Source organism: Trachypithecus francoisi, unplaced genomic scaffold (assembly GCF_009764315.1).
Source record: "Trachypithecus francoisi isolate TF-2019V2 unplaced genomic scaffold, Tfra_2.0 Lachesis_group2, whole genome shotgun sequence".
NCBI lineage: Eukaryota > Metazoa > Chordata > Mammalia > Primates > Cercopithecidae > Trachypithecus > Trachypithecus francoisi.
In genome coordinates this window covers 87,119,599-87,142,649 of record NW_022681465.1, presented here as the reverse complement: position 1 = coordinate 87,142,649, position 23,051 = coordinate 87,119,599, and the positions used below count along the sequence as shown (strand labels likewise).

Here is a 23,051-nt window from a genome sequence, read left to right as displayed (position 1 = left end):
CTACTGAAAACCATTTACATCTCCCCATGGAGTAGGTCTTGTGGTCCCTCTGCCTTGGATCAGGTCTCAATATCTTAATCCCAGATAATTAATTGATTCCTTCAGTCTCTAAAGATGTAGAGAGACATAGCATCAACTATGTGCCAAGGATGGTGGCAGGCCCTGAGATACAAAGATGAAGATCCCAGCCATTATCAGTCAGTGGGCTCATCAAGGAAAGATGTAGAAATGGGCCATCACTACAGCTGTGAGAAAAATACAGGCATAAGAAAAACACAGGAATGTTCAGGGCAAGCATTTAATTTTGCCTGCAAAGTTCAGAGACAGCTGCCCAAAGGAATCTACATTTGAGCTGAATCCTAAAGAAATGAGTAGACAGATGTACACCAGCGGAATAAGACAGCAAAGGGCAGTCTAAACACAGAGAACATAGAAAGCCTAGAAGGTGGGGAGAATGAAATTTACTATTCCAAGAACAGCAGGTCCTTCAAAATGCCTACTATACCCCAATCCATGAAGGCAGGACTTTTTTTTTGTCTGTTCTATTTGCTATTAAATTTCCAAGTCAATTATCAGAATGTAAGTTCCACAAAGGTGGTGATTTTGTCTTTTTTAGTCCCTGTGAAATCCATGGAGCTTAATCCAATGTTCAATCCCCAAATCTTATGTTACTAACTTCATCTTAGCAGCATTTGACACAACTGACTCCTCTCCCCTTGACACTCTATCTTCTCTTGGCTTCCAGGCAGTAGTGTGCTGGTAAATGTTTAACAACAGGTTCTCCAGAAAAATTTTCAAAAGCTCCGATTTGTTGCCTTTGCTGATTTCTGTGATGTAAGTACTCCCACTATGGCCAATTTCAGTCTACCAGTGTGACTGCTGAGTTGGAAAGAGATGAACAGTAGTACACACCATTATGTAGTATTTCCACCACACAGATGCAACAGCCATAATCTCAGGAGCATAGATATTAGCAAAGTCTACTAAAATAATTAAGAAGTGGGCCATTTCTTTTTAGCCCTGCCAAAGTCGAGTGTCTGGTCTGTTTTGACACTAGACCATGTAAGAGACAATGATGTTGCGCACTGAAGGTAGAGAGGGATTTATGGTGAAGGTCCATGGCCTGCCCTGGTCTTGCTCAGCCGATGAAGTGCAGCGTTTTTTTTTTTTTTTTTTCTGACTGCAAAATCCAAAATGAGGCTCAAGGTATTCATTTCATCTACACCAGAGAAGGCAGGCTGGGTGGCAAGGCTTTTGTTGAACTTGAATCAGAAGACGAAGTCAAATTGGCCCTGAAAAAAAGACAGAGAAACTATGGGACACAGTTTTGTTGAAGCATTCAAGTCAAACAACGTTGAAATGGATTGGGTGTTGAAGCATACTGGTCCAAATAGTCCTGACATGGCCAATGATGGCTTTGTACAGCTTAGAGGACTTGCCTTTGAATGTAGCAAGGAAGAAATTGTTCAGTTCTTCTCAGGGTTGGAAATCGTGCCAAATGGGTTAACACTGCCGGTGGACTCCAGGGGAGGAGTAGGGGGAGGCCTTCGTGCAGTCTGCTTCACAGGAAATAACTGAAAAGGCTCTCTAAAGAAACACAAGGAAATAATAGGGCACAGGTATATTGAAATCTTTAAGAGCAGCAGGGCTGAAGTTAGAACTCACTACAATCCACCATAAAAGCTTATGGCCATGCAGAGGCCAGGTCCCATGACAGACCTGGGTCTGGCAGAGGGTTTAACAGCATTGGCAGAGGAGCTGGCTTTGAGAAGATGAGGCATGGTGCCTATAGTGAAGGATATGGAGCCTATGACAATTATAATGGCTATGGCTATGGATTTGGGTCAGATAGATTTGGAAGAGACCTCAATTATTGTTTTTCAGGAATGTCTGATCACAAATATGGGGATGGTGGCTCTACTTTCCAGAGCACAACAGGACATAGTGTACACATGTGTGGATTACCTTACAGAGCTACTGAGAATGACATCTGTAATTTTTTTTCACTGTTCAATCCTGTGAGGGTACACATTGAAACTGGTCCTGATGGCACAGTAACTGGTGAAGCAGATGTTGAGTTTGCAACTCATGAATATGCTGTGGCAGCTTTGTCAAAAGACAAAGCAAATATGCGACACAGCTATGTAGAACCCTTCTTGAATTCTACAGCAGGAGCCAGCAGTAGTGCTTAGGGTAGCCAAATGATGGGGGGCATGGGCTTGTCAATCCAGTCCAGTTATGGTGGCCCAGCCAGCCAGCAGCTGAGAGGTGGTTATGGAGGTGGCTATGGTGGCCACAGCAGCATGAGTGGATATGACCAAGTTTTACAGGAAAACTTATGTGATTTTCAATCAGACATTGCATAGGCAGCCAAGGAGCAATGAACAGCAGCTACTACAGTAATGGAAGCCGTGCATCTATAGGCATGAATGGAATGGGAGGGATGTCTACCATGTCCATTATGAGTGGTGGATGGGGAATATGATCACTGACTCTTGCTCAATTTTTTTTAAAGAAAAACCCAAAACTTCAGTTTAACAGTTTCTGCAATACAAGCTTATGATTTATGCTTACTCTCTTAAGTGGAAATCAGTATTGTTACGAAGACTTAAGGCTCAGTATTTTTTAATACAATACTCATCTAGGATGTAACAGTGAAGTTGAGTAAACTATAACTGTTAAACAAGTTCCAGCTTTGCTCAAGTTAGTTATATTATAGGATGTTCTTAAGCAGAAAGCGTATTGAGGTCAAAGGAGTTGAATTATGTTCACTGTTGCCCTTTGCTACATTGTACACTGTGTAGATGCATGCTGAAAGAAGTGGTTTTGTGTGTGTGTGTGTGTATGTCTACAATTAAAGTGAAACATTTTGGCATCTTTGTTGATTCTAGTTTTATTTAATAACCTGTAAGGCATATAAATTTAGGATTTTTTTTTTTTAATTAATGGGAAAAATTTGAGACGCAATACCAATACTTTAGGATTTTGGTCTTGATGTTTGTATGAAATTCTGAGGCCTTGATTTAATTTCATTGTATTGTGATTTCCTTTTACGTATATTGTGTTAAGTAAAATTTGTCAAATAAATCCTCTTTTAAAAAAATTAAGAAGAAATGAGTTTTGAGTACTACTTTTTAAAAGTAAAATTTATTTAATTAAGTTATATAATTTTTATTAATGACATACTTCAAGCTGTTCACTACATTTCAGAAAATTTACCAATCAGCCCTCATGAGCTGATATAAGCTGGTTCCAGGATACCGTGGCTTCTGGAGCACCACACTCTTCTGGTTCTCCTCCTGCCTCACTGGTATTTTTTTGGTCCCTTTACCTAGGCCTCCTGTTCTCCCTGACCTCTCTATGTTAGAGTGCCCCAAGGCTTAGACAGAAGGAATGGAGGGACAAGGAAAGATGGAAGAGAGAGAGAGGAAAAAAAAGAAAATCTACAAATGACTTATTCTTACTTTTAGCATATTTATATTTTATGACATTTCGGAAAATACAACTTTACTATTTAATTATAAAGTACATAATCTTTGTAAGTGATATGGCATCTAGAGGTGTGCTGTCCAATGCAGTAGCGCTAGCTATAGGTGACTACTGAGCAACTGAAGTGTGACAATTCCAATCTGAGACGTGCTGGAAATCCAATACATACAAGGTTTTGAAGAGGAATACAAAAAAAGAATGTAAAATTCTCATTAAAAATAATTATATTGATCATAATTTAAAAATAACACTTTGGGTTAAATGATATATATATATTATTATAGTTAATTTTATCTTTTTTTTTTTAATGAGGCTCACATTTTTTTTTTTTTTTTTTTTTTTGATATGGAGTCTTGCTCTGTTACCCTAGCTGGAGTGTAGTGGTGTGATCTTGGCTCACTGCAAACTCCACCTCCTAGGTTCAAGCGATTTTCCTGCCTCAGCCTCCCGAGTAGCTGGGATTACAGGTATGCACCACCACCCCTGGCTAATTTTTGTATTTTTAGTAGAGACAGGGTTTCACCATGTTGGCCAGACTGATCTTGAACTCCTGACCTCACATGATCCACCAGCCTCAGCCTCCCAAAGTGCTGGGATTACAGGCGTGAGTCACCACTCTCGGCCTCACATTGTATTTTGACTGGACAGCGCTGCTTGAGATCTTTACTCCAGACTTGCCTCTGCCTCTCTCCTCCCCTACTCCGCCTCTGAAAATCTTTGGCTGTACTATGCTCCTTTTTGGTGTTAAGTCAAAGACTGTTTTCCTGGCCCACCTCAAATGGAGTTTGCAAATATGTTACTATTTCTTTAAACTTCTGACTCCCTCCCTCTTCCTTCAATTTAATAATTATTAAATTATTGTAATTAATAATTATAGCAGGAACTAATTACACAGCAATCTGCCAATTAATAATTATAGCTCTATGAAAATGATAAGAATCACTGGCAGCCTTTCCATCCAGGTTCCTCATCTGAACCACAAAACACAGAAAAGAATTTGAGTGACTATTCTATTTTACAAAGAATGGAACATAATTACTACCAATGTAAATGCACAGAAGAGAAGTTAATTCCTATCACATACAATATGTACTATATACAATGGATACCTTTAGGGAATCAGGCTTAATTCTTGCACAGAGCCCTGGCTGAGAAAGGCCAGTTGACGTGGATATCCAAAAGGGCAGATGGGATTACTGAATGTTGAGCAACTGCAATATCCCTGAAATACATTTGTGGTCTTATAAGCAGACACCCTGATGGATAACACTCTTTCAGATTACTAAATTCTGGTTTGTTTTCAAAAAATAAACCTCTAGACTGTATAGTTATGCCTTTTGCATTGCTCACCTCCAACTCTATACCTTCAAGAAGGAACAATCCCATTCCCAGGGCTTGGGAGCTTAATAAGCTAATCACAGAATATGGTTATGGTTACACTAACTCAACAGGGAAAGCTGCAATAAAATGCCCAAACCTCTGTGCATACAAGTTCATGTCCCTAAGAACAGTGATGTGAAAAAGAAACTTTAAAATGCAGTTTCTGAAGTCTCATTTTCTGAAATATAATAGAATCACGTAACAACTTTCCAAGGAAATACTCACATGTGGACTCCACTACATATTCATGCCAAGCACTAAAGCAGTACCATGCTTTCTGGAAACTCTACCGCCTTTCGAGCATTCACCTCATTTATCTTCAAAAACATTTCTTTAAGACCATGAAGAGAAAGTGTTATTTGCATTTTCATCACATAATTCATCACATAAAAACTATTTGTAGCTCACAAATAGTTTTTCCACATCATTATAATTAAAAAAGAAACCATGAAGAATCCATAGATACAGTCAGCAGTTGTTCATTTCTTCCTTAATTGTTGTATTATCAGCTGAAAACCAGTCAGTTTGCTACAGAACTTTGCTATTCAAACTGTGGCCGTGATCAGTCACAATGGCATTAACTGGAAACTTGTGTAGAAATGCAGATTCTGGCCAGACGTGGTGACTCATGCCTTTAATCCCAGCACTTTGGGAGGCTAAGTTGAGAGTATTGCTTAGTGCCAAGAGTTTCAGATCACCCTGGCAGCATGGTGAGACCCCCCCATCTCTACCAAAAAAATTAAAAAAATAAATAAAAAATAGGGCCAGGTGCAGTGGCTCACACCTGTAATCCCAGAACTTTGGGAGGCCGAGGCAGGCAGATCACTTGAAGTCAGGAGTTCGAGACCAGCTTGGTTAACGTGGTGAAAACCCATCTCTACTAAAAATACAAAAATTAGCTGGGCATGGTGGCACACACCTGTAATCCCAGCTACTCAGGAGGCTCAGGCACAAGAATTGCTCGAACCTGGGAGGTGGAGGTAGCAGTGAGCGAAGATCACACCACTGCACTCCAGTCTGGGTGACAGAGTGAGACTCCGTCTCAAACAAAACAAAACCAAAAATTAGCTGGTACTGGTGGCATGTATCTGTAGCCCCAGCTACTCAGTAGGCTGAGGAGGAAGGATCACTTGAGACCAGGGGTTTGAGGCTATGATTGTGCCACTGCACTCCAGTCTGGGCAAAAGAGTGAGACCCTGTCTCTACAAGAAGAACAAACAAATAAAAAAGAAATGCAGAAATTCAGAGTTCTCCCTCTGCCCAATCCTGCTCCTGCCCCTTCCCATTCACAGGCATTGATAAACATCCCAAAAGCCTCAAAGTAAAGCAAGCACAGGCAATTTCCACAATACAAGAGGAAGGTGGCCATGCAGCTTGGCATTTGGCAATATATTAGGCCATGACTATTTGTTGAATGAAGGTATAGACAGACCAATCACTGTCTCTTGCAAATCTCACAACAATCTTTCATATCCAAATTTGTATCTCTTCTAGAGCCATGTTTCTCAACATAAAAAATTCACTTTTTTTTTTTTTTTTTTTTGAGACGGAGTTTCACTCTTGTTGCCCAGGCTGGAGTGCAATGGCGCGATCTCAGCCCACTGCAACCACTGCCTTCATGGTCAAGCGATTCCCCTGCCTCGGCCTCCCGAGTAGCTGGGAATACAGGCACATGCCACCATGCCCGGCTAATTTTGTATTTTTCATAGAGATGGGTTTTCTCCACGTTGGATCCCCCTGCCTCGGCCTCCCAAAGTGCTGGGATTATAAGCGTGAGCCACCACGCCTGGGCCACTCTTCTTATCAACATAAAAATCTGACTCACTCGCACTCTCAGAGATAGCACATAGTAGGTGACTTTCTCTAGCTGAAAATCTCTGACTTATTGAAGATAGAGTCAGTTCTCTGTGTATCCCATGAGACCAAGAAGATTTAGTCTAACATGACTCTGTAATTTGTATTGGGAATGTAATAGGCTTTTTTGGTTTTGATTTTAAATAAATCTTTATTTTCGGTGAGTCACATTCAACTTTTGTCTCTTATTTGTTAATCTTTTATAGACAAGACACGAAAGCTGCACAGTTGTGTCACTTGGGGCCTTACAATGAGAAGGTCCCTGAATTTGGTTTAATGCCTCACTATTGCTGTCTTGAAATTCTTAACTTTCTGAGCCCAAGCCCCATATTTTCACTCTGCACTAAGCTCCACAACGTATATACGTATATAGCCAGTCCTGTCCACAGGTCTGTTTCTTTCTTTTTTTTTTTTTTGAGATGGAGTCTCGCTATGTTGCCCAGGCTGGAGTGCAGTGGTACGATCTCAGCTCACTGCAAGCTCTGCCTCCCAGGTTCATGCCATTCTCCTGCCTCAGCCTCCCGAGTAGCTGGGACTACCTGGGACTACAGGTGCCCGCCACCATGCCCAGTTAATTTTTTTGTATTTTTAGTAGAGATGGGGTTTTACCGTGTTAGCCAGGATGAGTCTTGATCTCCTGACCTCGTGATCCGCGCGCCTCAGCCTCCCAAAGTGCTGGGATTACAGGCATGAGCCACCGCGCCCAGCCAGGTCTGGTTCTTAATGAGGGGTGCTAATCAGAATCATCTAATTCCTTTCCCAAATACACATGGCAACCATAACTAAAATTCATCATTGCAGTTTGCATTACTTTGTCTCTACTGTCAGACATATTTTCTGTGATTCCTAGGCTTTCACCTCTGGTCACATCCTATCTCTCCCATGGCTTTCTTTCCTGGCACAAAGGATGGAAGCTAAGCCCACAGCGGTGAGTGGAATGTAGCATAAGCACCAAGGGGATCCTGGCATAACCAGCCAGCTACCATTTATTGGGCACCCACATATTAACATACTAGTGCCACACAGTCCCTTCTCATGAAAGGCTCACAGTCTTAGCAGAATGTGATACATACTCACCATCAAATCTAAGTGAGCCAGTAGGGAAGCCTTCCTAGAATGATGGGCCTCGAACAGAATTTCAGAAGAGGAAAAACATGTGGCTCCACAGAGTGAAAGCATTCTGAGTAAAGGACTGACAGGTGCTACACCCCAGAGCACAGTGGAGAAGGAATGTTTGAGGAGCAGAGGAGTGTTTTTGCCAAGCTAGAGCAGTAAGCTTATTGTGAGCTATGCTGGAAAGGCCCTTCCATAGCTCATGTGCTGGATAACTGGGTCTCATAAATCAGATGAAAATTAGGAACCATTAGGAACCTCAAAGAAAGGAACAACAGCATCAAAATGCTATTTGCAAAGGATAATTCACTGGGCATAGCCATTTTCCAAATGGTACCCTAGAAGAAGAACTCACCATTCTCTTCCTCTTTCTTCAAATAGTTCTTGATATTCATCTTCTTGTGACACTCCCTCACTGAATGAACATGGAATGAATCATGCTTACAATGGTACTGATGTGCTGCAGGTAATCTCCTCAGTGGGCACTGAGCTAAGTATTTGAAAAGGCTTGGTAACTGTGATGAGAGTTCTGCCAGTAGGGCTGCCTCAGGGCAGTGTCAGGCTTTGTCACATGTGTTAGTCCATTCTTGCATTACTATAAAGAAAGGCCCGAGGCTGGGTAAAGAAAAGAGGTTTGATTGGCTTACGGTTCTGCAGGCTGTACAGGAAGTATAGCAGCATCTGCTTCTGGGTAGCCCTCAGGAGGCTCCCAATCATGGCAGAAGACAAAGGGAAAGCAGGCACATCACATGGTGAAGGAGGAGCAAGAGAGACGGATAGTGAGGGGGCAGTGCCACACACTTAAGCAACCAGGTCTCATGATAACTCACTATTAGGAAGACAGCACAAAGCCATGAGGGATCCACCCCCATGACCCAAACACCTCCTACCAGGCCCTGCCTCCACCTCCAACACTGGAGTTTAAATTTCAAAATGAGATTTGGGCAGGGACAAATATCCAAACTATATCACCACATGAGAATCAAAGCATCCATTTCCCTGAACATCACAGAGCGCAGAAGCCACCTACCTACCTTTTTAGGAAAGGATGACAGAATGAAAGCCAAGGTTTATAAAAATCAAAACTCTTACCAGAAAGGGGTTTTGTCCCTGAGACTAACCACTGCCTCTGACACGGATCTGCCCCAAAGCTGGGACAAGGGATACATCTCTGTATTGGTCTGTTTTCACATTGCTACAAGATACAACCTGAGAGTGGGTAATTTACAAAGAAAAGAATTGACTCACAGTTCCACATGGCTGGGGAGGCCTCAGGAAACTTATAATTATTGTGGAAGGCGAAGGAGAAGCAAGGCACATGTTATATGGCAGCAGAAGAGAGCATGCTAGAGGGAGGAGGGGAAGTGCCACACTTTAAAACCATCAGCTCTCATGAGAACTCACTCACTATCACGAGAACAGCAGGGGAGAAATCTGCCCGCCCCCCCCTCCCCCCCTCCCCGGGTTCCAATCATCTCCCGCCAGGCCCCTCCTGCAATATGTGGGGATTACAATTCGAGATGAGATTTGGGTGGGGACACACACAGAGCCAAACCAAACCATATCAATCCCACACTGGTAACTGCAATATTTTTTTTTTTCTTTTTAGACAGAGTCTCACTCTGTCACCCAGGCTGGAGGGCAGTGGCGCAATCTGGGCTCACTGCAAGCTCTGCCTCCCGGGTTCATGCCATTCTCCTGCCTCTGCCTTCTGAGTAGCTGGGACTACAGGCGCCTGCCACTACGCTCGGCTAATTTTTTGTATTTTTAGTAGAGACAGGGTTTCACCATGTTAGCCAGAATGGTCTCGATCTCCTGACCTCGTGATCCGCCCACCTCCGCCTCCCAAAGTGCTGGGATTACAGGCGTGAGCCACCGCGCCCGGCCCCAGGTAACTGCAATCTTTTCTTTTTTTTTTTTTTGAGACGGAGTCTCGCTCTGTCGCCCAGGCTGGAGTGTAGTGGCCGGATCTCGGCTCACTGCAAGCTCCGCCTCCCGGGTTCACGCCATTCTCCTGCCTCGGCCTCCCGAGTAGCTGGGACCACAGGCGCCCGCCACCTCGCCTGGCTAGTTTTTTTGTACTTTTTAGTAGAGACGGGGTTTCACCATATTAGCCAGGATGGTCTCGATCTCCTGACCTTGTGATCCGCCCGTCTCGGCCTCCCAAAGTGCTGGGATTACAGGCTTGAGCCACCGCGCCCGGCATTCATTCCTTGGAAGTCTGCAGAATATGTAAGGCAAAAGGGAAGAGTGACTTAATTTGTTACAAAGTAAAGCCTGTCATAAGGTGGAACATGAGAGCTGATTTGAAACATACATGCACTCTGTATTTATCCTAAGAGTCCAAAGGAGCAGATAAAAATAAATCAAGGTCGCCTGTAATCCCAGCACTTTGGGAGGCCGAGACGGGCGGATCACGAGGTCAGGAGATCGAGACCATCCTGGCTAACACGGTGAAACCCCGTCTCTACTAAAAATACAAAAACTAGCCGGGCGAGGTGGCGGGCGCCTGTAGTCCCAGCTACTCGGGAGGCTGAGGCAGGAGAATGGCGTAAACCCGGGAGGCGGAGCTTGCAGTGAGCTGAGATCTGGCCACTGCACTCCAGTCCGGGCGACAGAGCGAGACTCCGCCTCAACAAAAAAAAAAAAATAAAATAAAAAAATAAATAAAAAAAAAAATAAATCAAGGTCTAGGTGGTACGGAACCACCGGATCCAAACACAGCCTGCACTATTATTGGTGTGCTTATTATAGTCCATGAATGCAAATCAGCCTTGGCCAAGCAGAGCTAAAGCCAGAGAGCACAGGACTTACATTGCAATTTATCAAAGAATTTTGAAAAAATCAAAAGACAGTTGACACAGATGGCCCTTACATCTTGCTATATGGATAAACTAAAAAAAAAAAAAAGATATGTATGCACACAGAAGGTATCCTGAAGACACTAAGAATATAAACATCCCATTAACCAAGTTGGGATGAAGCTTTCTTTCTTGGAAGATTATGTGTACTCTTCATTTTGTTATCATTATGTGTGTGTGTGTGTGTATTGTTGTTGTTGCTGTTTTGTGAGAAACAATTTTATAAGACTCTACATTAACTACAATGAGGACGTTTTGTGTTCTGCTTTTGTAATATAGCCTTTACCTTGAAGATTACTTATAGTTGTATTTGTGGAAAATGTCTTGCTTATTCTAGGTTATAGAACGTTGAATTCAGACTTTGGCTTAGAATGTAGAAAACTGCAAGAGAATATATGTCACTTCCACACTAACAACAAAAGCCAGATCATGTACACATATAGTTTGGTGGCCTGTGTTCCTCTCAGTAGTCATGCTCCAAAGAGGGTGACTACAGGGTACACTGAGGGTGGCCAGGTCTTGGGAACAGGAGCTCTCAGCCTTGACAAAGACTCCCTGCCCCAGGACGGTACAGCAGCAGCAAGGCTACTGACCCCAAAAGCACTGCCTGTGGAGGCTGAGAGCACCACAACTAACTTAGAAGTAAGCAGTGTGGACATGTAATTGATAACTGAGGAGTCCCAAGGCTTTGGTGGTGCTCATGACCCTGGAACCTCAGCACAAGCATGAATGTGTGTGACAAGGTGAGGGGTTCCCCACTAATGACTGCGATCAAACTTCCAGCTATTCCAGTAGGATGGGGACTGTCAGATTCAAGTTGAATTTTTAACACTGTGACATTATTACATTCAAGACATGTGGAATAGGATTCACACCTATACCCTTGTTCTAAATGGTACATCACTCACACAATAATTTGCATTCTGTGGTAGACAGCTTCTAAAATGTTCTCCCAGTTCGCACTCTCATATAATGCTCTCTTGAGTGTAGTTTGAAACTAGTGAGTGAGTCATTTCTAACAGAGTACAGCAAAAGTAATGGAATGTCACTTCTGAGATCAGGTTAGGAGACTGGAACTTCTGTCTTTCTCACCCTTCCTCCAGCCCTCTCACTTGCCTGCTCTGCTGAAGTCAGCTATCTTGCTGTAAACTGCACTAGGGAGAGGCACTTATGGTAAGGAACTCAGGGCAGCCCTTGGTCAACAGCTCATAAGAAACTGAGACCTTTAGTCCAACAACCCAAAGGAACTGAACCTTGCCAACAACCCCAAGTGAGCTTGGAAGCAGATCCTTTCCCAGTTAAGCCCTGAGATGGTTGCATCCTAGCCGACACCTTGATTGTATCCTGTGAGAGATCCAGAACCAGAGCACCCAGCTAAGTCATGCCCAGGCTCCTAATGCACAGAAAGGGTGAGATAATACATGTAGTTTTCTGCCACTTAGCTTTGGGGTAATTTATTATGCAGCGATGGGTAACTAAAATTTCAGGAAGGCAGAAAATGAACAGAAGGTGTTACTATACATCTATCTAAACACGCTGTCTATATCTAATGTCTAGCCAGTTGTTCTTGAGCAGGGGGTACATCAGAATAACTCAAGGCTAAGGAGAGTGTTAGAAGGGAGAAATCCATGGAAAAGGTAAAGCAGGGTCACACAAAAGAAGGAAGGTAGAGTCCATTTCAGGGAGTCCAGTGCCTGAGCCTTTTGTTCAGTCATTGGCAGACAGAGTTGGCAGGACCACTATCCCAAAATTTTGTCTCCAATTCTTTTTTCTATAAAAGGGCTTTTGCTTGCCACATGTTTTACGTGGTCCCTGAGGATCCTTTGGTTCTCTAGTCCTATCTACCATTTGAATTTGGTTCCCAAATTGCATTAAAGACAAATAACAGTGCAGATGTTCACCACTGGAATGTCATCAGACTCTCATCCCCAGTCCTTAATCCTAGACAGGTTTAACAGTTGGATTTGGGGAAAATGGTTCCAATTGGATGCTGAAGTCCACAGAACATTCCACAGTTTAATTCATTTGTTCTGCCCTGGCAGAGTTTATGACAGTTCACAGCAGTCCCAACAAAGTCAAGTGAAATGACCCATTGCATGTGTGAAGTGTCTTCCCAACTCCTTCCACTTTAGACCCATCAGCTAGCCAAATGAGTGAAATTTCATTTTTAGTCATGTCACTTATTTCTCGAAATTTTTCAAGCCATTCCCAGAAAGGCTTGGCATGATTTAAGATTCCAACAATCCCTGGAAAAGGTAAGCATCAGTAAGGGAAAAAAAGGATATATGATCTGATAGGTTTTTTTTTAGACTATGTTGACCTTTACAGAACAAGGGCCTTTGGTCAAAGAAAAATAGAAAAGAAACTGTATTCTTCTCAGCTGGCAGAGAAAGAATTTACATAGTCTTGGGAAGCTCACTGGAACATGTTAGGAAGGCCTAAAATGGAGATGCCAAAGGCATAAACTGCTAAACTCTAGATGTGATGTAAACACTGCTTATGATGTAAAAGAATACTGTATCTTATCAGTATTCTGTAAGACTTTTTGATGCTGGTGCTTTCTTGACTTTACACAAGTGTCAAAAGAAGCTTTTCATAGAACTAGATCATAAACTGTTACCTGACACTACAATTGTAGGACATCAATTGTAAAATGCATCCTGCTTTCAGAGGTGTTAAAATATGAGAAAATGTGCCTCCTAGAATAGGTGAGAGTAGTTTTGGGCCTTGACAGTAAAAGTGATTTCCTACTTGAGGAGTCTAGTTCCTGGCAAAAAAAAAAAAAAAAAAAAACCTGTGTGATTTTTCAGGCCTGATCATAGGCAATTACAAACACTTTATCTGACAGGCCTCACGGGTGAAAGTTGCTCTCTCCACATCAGACTTTGTGGCACTGCCAGTGCACTGCAGTCTCTGGAAGTCATTACAGTTCCCTGGCCCACCATGACCTTACATGTAGCTGCATTCCTGGCTCAGCTGCCTCCATTTAGAGGTATCCTTATCGGGAAAACTCAAAGACCATTTGCTCCCCGCTGACTCAGTGCTTAGTACTTTTGCACTCCTAACCCTTCCCTCTGCCTCCTGCTAGGCCTTGGGCCTATAAAACTGCCCAAGCCTTTTGTTTGGAGCTCTCAGACAGTGAGATGACTCCTCTCTCTGTGCTGGTCTACTTGACTTTCAACTAGTGGGCCATTCCATGGGGACTGTGAGAGGAATGGAATGCAGCAGGTGCTTTCTCTGGTTTAGACTCTTGTTCATACTATTGCAATAACTGATGAAAAGCTGGACTGCCCAGGCTGGAGTGCAGTGGCCGGATCTCAGCTCACTGCAAGCTCCGCCTCCCGGGTTCACGCCATTCTCCTGCCTCGGCCTCCCGAGTAGCTGGGACTATAGGCGCCCGCCACCTCGCCCGGCTAGTTTTTTGTATTTTTTAGTAGAGACGGGGTTTCACCGTGTTAGCCAGGATGGTCTCGATCTCCTGACCTCGTGATCCACCCGTCTTGGCCTCCCAAAGTGCTGGGATTACAGGCTTGAGCCACCGCGCCCGGCCTTGTCCTTTAATCCAGTATTCCAACAACACCTGGCAGTTCAGCACTCTCTCTCCAGTTGAGCCACGCTCCTGACACTACTCAAGACAAGAGAATGCAGTAAAGCAATATGAGCACAAAGCATGGAACAGTCAGAGGTTCTTATGTTTATTACCCAGGATTTCCATGGTGTTCTTGTTTTCTGTGTACTCAAGCAAAGGTTGGGCAACTGCCACTTATCAATCACTGAGTTGGATGTGCTAGATGTGATGAAATTCAATACTCAAATGGGAAACAATTCACAGCATTGTAGATACATAGTATTTGGATGACAAAATATTTGGTTCTTACCATGAGAAAGAAATTCAGGGAAGGGAGGGATCAATGTGAACTATTGTAATCAAGGAAAGCTTTGTGAAAGAAGGTCGACTTGAGTAAAGCATTGAACTAGTAAAATCTGGGTAGTACAAAAGACATCTGGCCTTTAGGGCAGAAGAATCCCATTCTCAAAGAATAGAGTGATTTTTTCACACTTAGGATATTTTGCAGGTTATATTTTCAAAATTAGATGTGCATGGCCCTATGACAATAAAATTGTTTCCTCTGCAGAGTGACATGGAATATGGAATGGGACATAATTATTTTCAAAATTTCAACCTTAATTGTTTTGACTACATTCATGTTTAGTTTATAATGCCCAAATGCAAACCAATGGATTACAGAAACGACAGCTTAAAATTTTCCTCCACGATTGGTTAGCTAACCGTTATGTGGCAATTAACATGCAATTTGACCAGAATTGCCAGCCACTGGGGCTAGAAAGAGGCATTCTCCAAAAAAACGTATAGCCATTCTGATCTAAGTATCTGTACTTTGCATGCTTATTAGGAATACGTTTTTGAAATAAAAGTTTAGCTTTGGAAGTCTGGCTTCCCTCCAGCTATTCAATTAAATTAGCTTATTTATTAAGCACCACTTTCAATTCTATTTTAGACATTTTAAAACTACGTAAATATTTTCAATCCACAAACATTTTTTGAGCACTTTCTCAATGCCAGGTAGAAGTCCCTGCCTTCCCAGAGCTTACAGTCTAAACTCAATCTAGACTCTAGATTTGTAGTGTCAGTGTGGTAGCCACTAGCCCCATGTGGCTATTAAGCACTTGAAACATGGCTAGTGCAATAAGAAATTGAATTTTATTTAATGCTTCTTAATCTAAATTTAAATTTAAAAACTGAGACTTGATTCAGCTGTTGGAAAACTTTCAAGTATGTCTGGACAACTTGGGTGTGTGAATCTACTCTATAACTACACATTTCATACACTCCAATGATAACTTAGCATCCAAATTGAGATGTAAGTGTAGGCAAAATATGTACTAGATTTCAAAGATTTAGTACATAAATGTAAAATACCTCAATTGACTACATGTTGAAATGACAGTATTTGGGATATATCGACTACATATATGGCTCACATATTTTACAATTTGCCCAAGAAAAGCTTAGACAACACAAGGCCACTTTATTACAAGACATAAGAATTGGAGAAGCTCTACTGTACCTCAACTCATGATCATTTTCTTTCTGTTCCCCTTTTACCTTCTTCTTCCTCTCCTTCCTCTAGCAATGATGTGTACTGAACTCTTAAGAGCTAGAAAGATTGCTGACCCAAGGTTTAAATGGTTTACAGTAATTTCTCATTGGTAGAGGATTTTAATACAAAAGAACAGTATAATGACTTGGCAACTCAAATATAGGAGTATATTAGTAGCCCAGTGGAAAAAAAGGTGTGAAAGAAACAGCTTTGCTTTTCCCCATGGACTGTTTTAGAAGTCATTTTCTAATAAGTCACTAAAACTACTTAATCACTTTTTTAAAGTTTTAAAATCCTAAGTTCTGGATTATTTATGAAAGATGAAATATATTATTCCAAATTGCATTTATTTTATAAATATCAGATACTAGATTTTAAAAATCATCATGAATGGAGAAGAGCTTTCAGCCAAGCATTCTGTACCATCACAGAATGGATTTCAGTTATCATTATCTTTATTTCCATGGTCACTCTCCTTCATGCTGCAGAAAGCGGAGAATGGGAAGGTGTCTTATTTAAGAACTTCTAGCAGTTTACACAGATTCCTTGAAATGTGAAGATCAAGAAGTCTCAATTTACTATTTACTCAATTTACTACAGAAATCCATTGACCATCCTGGACAACAACCCATTTCATCAGTTTTGGCAAAAACTGCTAGCTGATTCCCAGCTTTCTGAGCAGATAAGGCTACATTTCCCAGTCTCTCTTACAGTTACATGTGACTAAGTTTTTAACAGTGGAATCTGAGATGTATATGCTTATTTCTTTGCCTGACCCATAAAAATGTTCCACAAGTCCACCTTGTCTCTCTCCTCCCCAACTCTTTCCCTTTCTTTGGCTTGACCAAGAGAAGCATAAAGATCTTGGGAGCCATACCAGACTGCAGAGCCACAGGATGGAAGGAACCTGGATTCTTAAGTAACTACTGGGAACGACACCTATCTACCAGGAATACCCTTTTTGGACAGTCAGGTGAGCAAGAAACATACTTCTATTTTGTTAAGCCACTGAAGTTTTGGGGTTGTAACAGCAGCAAGTGTCACCCTAAAGACATAATGAGCAACCCAAAGGACCGTAATTTAGCCTAAGGATAAACTATTTTCACAACTCTTTGGTATCACCACTGAACAGCAAGACAGTACCCCATTCTTTGATCCCAACGATATAGGAGTTAAAAAAATTATTTAGGCAGACAGTGAGGGTAAAGAAGTCCTTGATCAGGTTTCCCTTTTAATAAAAAGCAGCCCCCAAATCATTTCTTTTCTAACAAAAAGCAGCCTGTAAAATTGAGCTGCAGACAAAGAGAAGCAAGCTGGAAGTTTGCATGGGTGAAAGCTGGCAGCTGTGACAATAGGAAAAGGCTACCCAGAGGCTAGGCATGTTCAACATGGCGGCTCCATCTTCCCTTTTCTTTGTCAGCCATATGTACAGTAAGGAGCAGACAACATGGCACCAGCCAGGTAGAAAATCTGTTTGTATAATAAAAGATTAGAGTGGGGTGGCCAGCTTCTTCAATTACTATATAAATGTCACACCTGGTTCAACCAATCTTTGGGCCCTATGTAAATCAGACACTGCCTCCTCAAGCCAGATTGTAAAATCCTGTTCACTTCACCATGGGACCAGAAGACCCACTCTGGCATCCCCCTCTCTCTCTGCAAAAGAGAGAGCTATTCTCTTTTCTCTTTTGCTTATTAAACTTCTGCTCCTAAATCCACTCCTTGTGTGGCTGCATCTTTGATTTTCTTGACGTGAGACAACAAATCTCAGGCATTACCCCAGACAAACAACACCACTTCACCACCTTTTCTCCTCCCCTTTTATGTGACTGGACAGACATGTAAACAGGTGAAGAAAGAAGGAAACTGCCAATGAGTATATGAAAAGATGCCCAACATCACTAATCATCAGGGAAATATAAATTAAAACCACAGTAAATGGATAGAATTAAAAACAGCAGTAACACCTAGTGATGGTGAGGATGTGGAGCAAACAGAACACTCTTATAATGCTGGTGGCTATAGTAAATGGTACAACCATTCTGGAAAACTCTTTGGCTGTTTCTAACAAAAAGTTATACCCTACGTTCCAGCAATTCCAATCCTAAGTATATGCCCAGAAAAATGAGTCCTTGTGTTGACCAAAAGACTTGTCGTAAAATATTTGTAGGAGCTTTGTTCAAAATCTGGAAACAATCCAAATGCCTGTCAATAGGAGACTACAAAAATAATTTGTAGCTATTCAAATGACACAATAAAAAGAAAACTATTACACGAAACAACATGGCTGAATCTCACGGTTATTATATTGAACAAAAGAAGCCACATATAAAAGACAGATACTCTATGATTCCATGTAAATGACATTCAAAAACAGGCAAACCCAATTCATGGTGATAAAAATCAAAATAGTGTTCTGGGCCAGGAAGTTGACTGTAAAGGGGCAAGAGGAAACTGTCCAGGGTGATAGAAATGTTTCACATCTTGATTTAAGTGATGGTTACAAGGAGCACACATAGGTAAACATTCAAGCTGTACACTTAAGATCTGGGCATTTTATTGTAGGTAAATTTTATTTCAAATTTAAAAAATTAACTTTCCTAAGATCACACAATTAGTAATGGGATTCAAACTTTGGTTAATTTGAGTCATTTCACCAGAGTAGAGTTCATTTTCCTAGTGAATTACATACACAGATGAGAAAACTACAGGTTTGTTACTATTTAAGTAAGTGATAGCATTATTCTCAGTATATATTTTATTTATAGTATCCACACTATGATAAACTGAACTTATTTTGGCACGTATACCTTCTAAATTCTACTCCAAATGATAGTGTTTTCTTTGTGGCATCATAGCAACAGTAATTCTGTTTATAAAATTGAAATAATTATTGGAACCAAGCTTTCCACCTACCCAGATGACTACTAGCCCAATAAAATACCTCAGCTGAAGAACAAACATGTTAAGATGAAATTGCCAGAACTTGTAACTGCAACATTTAACTGGCATGAACACACTGGGAAGTATTCTTAGCTGATTGGCATCAGTGGATTATCATGAATAAATCTCCAGTGATGGAACACTCTAAGACTGATGAAACAATTGCTAGAGGAGGTATATAATAAGATGCCAAGATGGTCGATTAACAAGTATCACTCTTGCTGTATGATATCCCAAGGGCAAATTGTATCATAATAGAGATTCAACCACTAGAGTTGGCAAAGTGATCACTGACTTCTCAAGAATCAACTCTCTAAAATCGACAAAGCAGTTAATGTAATACCAGAATAAGACCTGAGCATTAAAATCCAAGTGCACCAGCATTCAGCTATGATACCGAACCTCTTAATACGATACCGATAGAGGGCTGCCTCTTAAAAATACTTCATGTAACTGTATGGACTGTGTGACTTCATCAGATGGAGATGTGGGGGAAAAAAAATCTAGTTACTGTCTTCCTTTTACACATAAGCAAATCAAAGCCTAAAGCAGGTCATTGATACGCTAGGTACCACACAAGTCGGCAAATACAGCCAATGTTAAAGCTACTCCAACTAATTAAATAGTTGGAGTAACCTTACCTTGCTATATAGAAGCTTCTCCTGCTATCCATAATTTTTAAAAATATTTTAAAGTGCTTTGATTTCTGTTGAGAATTCTTCAATCTCCCACATGGTAAACCTCATCCCAAAACTAAAATTAAAACCAAGTTAAAATATCCAAGATGGTGGGATAGTAAGTTCCTATGTTCAGAAGGAGAGGGAAAAGATTTTTGTTTCTGAAAAAAGAATCCCACAGAAATATGAGACTCTACATCCAGAAAACTCTGATGGAGACAAAAAAAAAAATATATTCCAGATGACCTACTTTGATGATTTGATAAACATCCCCCAAATTACAGCAAAACAATTAACGGATCACTTAGGTAAAGATCTAAGAACTGGGACAAATCTCATTTTCTCACTTCAATGTCCAGCGTCAGTGTCTCCACACGCCAACCCCTGTTCCCCTGTCCCCTTCTGACATGGAATCCCTCACGGCACCATCTGTCTCTAGAGCAGGGGTCAATGTGCAGTTCTCGGCTCCTTTGAGTGGGTCTGTTAATGGATTTCAAGGAGGTCAAAGGTTAAAGCCCCTGCAATTTTATGTAAAACCTGGTTCTATAATTTATGTGATCCAAAGATATCAGAACTGCTATTCTAAAGTGAAAGCCCGAGGAAAATCCGCGGGGCCAGCGCAGCTGCACCGCGCCCCACCGTGCCACTCACCTGGGTGTGGCCAGCCCGGGCTCCCGGTGCAGGAACCGCTCCATGACTCTCAGCTCAGTCCCCCATCCTACCCAGCCAACCTCTTGCTCCGCCCCTGGGAAGCCTCCCGCCGCTGGCTGGGAGACAGTCAGGACCCCCAGGTCAGGGCCGCCCGTGGGAGCCCGCCTCCGTGAGCTCGGGACGCGCGGGCGGAAGCAGCTTCGCCGCGGCTCTCCGCACACAGCCAGCCACCAGCCCACCCGCCCTGCGGCGTTCTCCCGGCCAGGGCCCCAGGACATAGGCGACTCCCTTTTGGATTGTTTCATGCTGGAGGTACTAGGTTCGCGCTTCGGTGTGGAACGGGGAATCTAAATCCAACAGTGAGCATAAGCACATACTGGCAAGTCGAAGTTTTCAGAAAATGCTTTAGAAAACGAAATACCACCCTATTTTCAATACACTAAAAAAAAAAATTGATGAAGGCCACACCAAACAAAATGAAAAAATGACTGCTCCCAAGTTAGGACACTAATGAGAGAGAACTACGTAAACCAGCACAAACAAGTGTGAAGCTATGGGGAAGGTGCGAGGAGAAAACTAAGCACTGCTGCTGTCCTATATAATAAAAATGTTATCAAGGCCAGGCACTGTGGCATGTACCTGTGATCCAGCACTTTTGGAGGCCAGGAGTTCGAGATCAGCCTGGCCAACACACCAAGACCCTGTCTCTATTAAATAAACAGGGGAAAATGTTCTCAGTGCAAACAATGAAATCAGAAAAGACATATCTACTCCACCCCCAAGATCCAGGGGACTGGTGGAGTAAGTAGGTTATCCATCCTGTGTGAAATCAGGTACCCCCTGACGTTCCTTCCCCACTACATCAACATTATTCCCAAACTCTCACATATGTAGCTGGTGTTTGCGATTCCACATTTTGAGCTTCCTTTTAGCTAAGGCCACAGTCTTTCACTCCTATTAAAATGCAAAGAATGCCGGGCGCGGTGGCTCAAGCCTGTAATCCCAGCACTTTGGGAGGCCGAGACGGGCGGATCACAAGGTCAGGAGATTGAGACCATCCTGGCTAATACGGTGAAACCCCGTCTCTACTAAAGAATACAAAAAACTAGCCGGGCGACGAGGCGGGCGCCTGTAGTCCCAGCTACTTGGGAGGCGGAGGCAGGAGAATGGCGTGAACCTGGGAGGCGGAGCTTGCAGTGAGCTGAGATCCGGCCACCGCACGCCAGCCTGGGCGACAGAGCCAGACTCCGTCTCAAAAAAAAAAAAAAAAGCCTTATCAGTGACGTCTCAACCTCTGCCTTCTCTTGAGAGTACACCTTGAAATAATTAGAAAAAGGGCAGTAGATTCTAAGGGCTGAGGGGAAAAGTACAAAAATGGAAGAACTTGCAGAATCTGATGAAAGCTGATCTTGAGTTGCATTAAATATACCAAAAGGACCTTTACAGTGGTTAAACTTACATGATTTTTTGACTTTATGATGGTGTACAAGCGATATGCATACTGTGAATTTTGCTGTTTTCCCAGGCTAGTGGTATGTGGTAGATGGAGACTGTGATGCTGGGCAGCAGCAGCCAGACACAGCTTTTAGCCAGCCACAAGACTGCGAGGGTAAACCACCCAAACTCTACTGCGTTCTGTGTGGATGCCCAAGTACTTATTCTTGAGCCTCACCAGAAGAGAAATTGATTGCGCTGTCACCATGGCATCCCTGTCATCCAGCAATTTTAGATGTTTCAAACATTCTTCAGCCCAGTGTGCTTTCAGCTGGGTAAGTTAATGGTGAGTGCCCACATACAATGAGTTTTTCACTTTCAGTACAGTATTCAATAAATGAGATATTCGACACATCTGTGAAATAGACTTTGTATAGATGAATTTGCCCAACTTTAGGCTAATGTAAGTGTTGTCAGCACGTTTAAGGCAGGCTAAGCTATGATGTTCAGCAGGTTTAGGTGTATTTAATGGATTTTTGGCTTACTGATATCTTCGACTTACAGTGGGTTTATCGGGATGTAACTCCATTGTAAATTGAGGAGCATGTGTACATACAACACATAAAATGATTAAGGCTTAAGATTTCTGACACCAAGCAGCAGAAAAACAAACAATCAACATAAGACATGATTTCTTAGGTAAAATTCCAGGAATTTAAAAAGTACTAGTGAAGCAGAAATTCATTATTATTAAGCAACATTTAAACATATATAGACCGGGCGAGCTCTGGAGAATTAAAAACAATTGCTAATAAAAGGGTTGAAAGTAAAAAACATATACTAGAATACAAAAGATGAAAAAAAACAGGAAAGATACAACAGAGAATTCAGCAGTTCTAGAATCTAATAGAAACTCCAAAAACAGAGAACAGAGATTTCTAACTTGGGGGAAAAAAAATATCAAATACAAAAAACACTCCTAGAGATCAAGAAAAAAAGAAAGACAATTTTCAAAGCACCCTGAGTACCACACAAAATTAAAAGTCCCATTCATCATAAAATTGAAGACGACTGATATCTTTTGGAATCTTTTAAGAAAATTAACATTGAACCTGGGAAGGTAATAGGAAAAAGGCATGATTTGTCTCCCAGCAAAACAAAAAAACACTACAAACAGGGTAAACAAATTGCTCAAAAAGTGTGTGATCCAAATTCAAAGCAAACTGGTATGTGGAATGGCTTTGAGCAGTTTTCATTTGACCCTGACACTTCCCATTCTCTCTGCAGACACAGAAGTCATAAAATTAGGAAGATAGTAAAGGTGAGGCAATCAAGACTGTTAATTGGCCCATCCAGTATTTATATAAACTCTGGCTTTAGATTTTCAATTTTAGAATCTGTGGATATAAGGGAGACTTTATGGTAACAGAAAATGCAAATGTTAACTTGGGATATGTGAATGTGCAGTTTACAGATGTTATGACATACAAATAATTAGAGGAAAGGAAAAGGTGCCTTTAAAATCA

At 41.8% G+C, this 23,051-nt stretch overlaps 1 pseudogene; it reads left to right on the top strand.

Annotated features, from left to right (window-relative positions):
- The first annotated feature begins 1,064 nt into the window (after positions 1-1,064).
- Positions 1,065-2,713, top strand: LOC117064492 (annotated as a pseudogene).
- The last annotated feature ends 20,338 nt before the right edge of the window (positions 2,714-23,051 follow it).